The sequence below is a fragment of the Sinocyclocheilus grahami genome, unplaced genomic scaffold (assembly GCF_001515645.1).
Source record: "Sinocyclocheilus grahami isolate Dianchi unplaced genomic scaffold, SAMN03320097.WGS_v1.1 scaffold2486.1, whole genome shotgun sequence".
Classification (NCBI taxonomy): Eukaryota; Metazoa; Chordata; class Actinopteri; order Cypriniformes; family Cyprinidae; genus Sinocyclocheilus; species Sinocyclocheilus grahami.
The window spans coordinates 19523-22274 of record NW_015507665.1 but is presented as its reverse complement, the minus strand read 5'-3'; positions in this window follow the sequence as shown (position 1 = coordinate 22274).

The window sequence follows — 2752 nt, the reverse complement described above, 5'->3', positions numbered from 1 at the left end:
TAAATTACGACCTATGCTCTCAATGTCAAATGTAGAAATGTTAATTCATGCGTTCATGACCTCAAGGTTAGATTATTGTAATGCTTTATTGGGTGGTTGTTCTGCACGCTTACAAACTCCAGCTGGTCCAGAATGCAGCAGCTAGAGTTCTTACTAGAACCAGGAATTATGACCATATTAGCCCGGTTCTGTCAACACTGCACTGGCTACCTATTAAACAGGGTATAGATTTTAAAATCTATAAAATCAAATTACTTATAAAGCCCTGAATGCTTTAGAACCTCCGTATTTGAACAAGCTCTTATTTTGAGTTTGAATATTGCGATCTCAAAACTCTGGCAATTTGATAATACCTAGAATATCAAAATCAAGTGCGGGCGGAAGATTCTTTTCCTATTTAGCTACCAAACTCTGGAATAACCAACTAACATTGTTCGGGAGGCAGACACACTCTGTCAGTTTAAATCTAGATTAAAGACCCATCTCTTTAACCTGGCTTACACATAACACACTAGCACATTTCTATTACTCAAATCCATTAAAGGATTGTTAGGCTGCATTAATTAGGACAACCCGGAACCGGGAACACTTCCCATAACAACTGATGTACTTGCTACATCGCTAGAAGAATGGCATCTACGCTAATATTAGTCTGTTTCTCTCTTATTCCGAGGTCACTGTAGCCACCAGATCCAGTCTGTATCCAGATCAGATGGTCACTGCAGTCACCCGGATCCAGTACGTATTCAGACCAGATGGTGGATCAGCACCTAGAAAGGACCTCTACAGCCCTGAAAGACAGCGGAGACCAGGACAACTAGATGAGCCCCAGATACAGAGCACCTGTAAAGACCTTGTCTCAGACGACCACCGGGACAAGACCACAGGAACCAGCTGAGTCCTCTGCACAATGTGACTTTGCTGCAGCCTGGAATTGAACTGCTGGTTTTGTCTGGTCAGAGGAGAACTGGCCCCCGACTGAGCCTGGTTTCTCCCAAGGTTTTTTCTCCATTCTGTCACCGATGGAGTTTTGGTTCCTTGCCGCTGTCGCCTCTGGCTTGCTTAGTTGGGGACACTTCATTTCCAGCGATATCGCTGTTCAGTTGCTTTGACACAATCTGTATTGTTAAAAGCACTATATAAATAAAGGTGGCTTGACTTGACTATTTGGATATATAGCAAATGTGAACTATATTATCGTGCAGCTCTTTATGTAAAGTTATATATACATATTTGGATATATAACAAAACAAACTATTATTGTGCTGCTCTGTTTATTAAGTTTGGATATATAGCAAAACAAACTGTATTATTATTTTACAGCTCTATATATAAAGTTTGATATACAGCACAGCGTAAACTAAAAAGTTGGATGCATAGCAAAATGTAAACTACAGTGTATTATTGCGCAGTAATATATATGTAACATATATGTAATAGTTGTAAAGTTGTATATATATATATGTAGTATAATTAGATATATAAAGCTGCAGTGTGTATTGTGAAAGCTATTTTCATGGTTTCTGATGAACAGAAGATGTGGGGGGAAAGTTCAATATGTTTATTTTTCTTTCCTCTTTATTTATACAAAACGTTGCACTTGGTTTGTTTTTCTGCAGATGCTGTGACAGTTTATGGGTCACAATCACCCGGTTCTGAGGAGAATCGCAGAGCACTTCAGGAGCATCTGAGGCGTCTGAACTCACGCTTGTGTGGAGAGAGAAACACGAGAGATAAGACAAGAATACCCATCTCCACAGACCTTAACGCTGATCTCCTCACAGACAGACAGACAGACAGATAGACAGACAGACAGACAGACAGACAGACAGACAGACAGACAGATGACAGACAGACAGACAGACGATAGACAGACAGACGACAGACAGACAGACAGACAGACAGACGACAGAAACCAGCAGCACTTATGACTGGGGTTGGGTATTGTTTGAATTTGATCAATTCCAATTCTGCTTATAGAGTCCGATTCTTATCGATTCCCAGTTTCAATGTGGTTAAAAAATGAAGTCAAACATTTAGATATCAAGCATATTTATTCTGTGTCTCTTTTTGCAAAACATTTAACTGCTGCTGAATACCATGAACACAAATCAGCCGGCTACATAAAAACTGGACTCGACTAGAGCTGCATGATTCTGGATAAATGTAGACTTTTTTTGTTAAATTTTATTTTTTTTATATTTTTGAAATGTGTTTAAAAAAAGAGAAAAAAAACATTTTGAAATATATATATATAATTTAAATTGAATCATTCCATTCATAAATTCCATGAGATTTTGTTTAGCTGTCTAATATTTTTTCTTCAGAATTGTGAGAGAACTACAACCTCCATTAAAAAAATAAATCTAACATTAACATTTCTATATGTTTATATATATATATATATATATATATATATATTGAACACTGAGCCATATGAGATCAGTGATTAATGCTTTTAAATGAATGATATATAAAACAAAACCAGAAATCATCACTCAACAGATCAGGGGTTTGACTTCCAGGGAATGTGTGAACGTGATAACACGTACAAAGTAATATTTCAGCCATTTAGACCCATACAGCAAAATCATCATGTTTATTTTAGATATCTTAAATTTAGATATATTTTTATTTTTAATTCTATTTGACCAAATTTGTCAAACACGCACACACACTCGCTCTCTCTCTCTCTCTCTCTCACACACACACACACACAAACACACCAACACCCACAACCACACACACACAC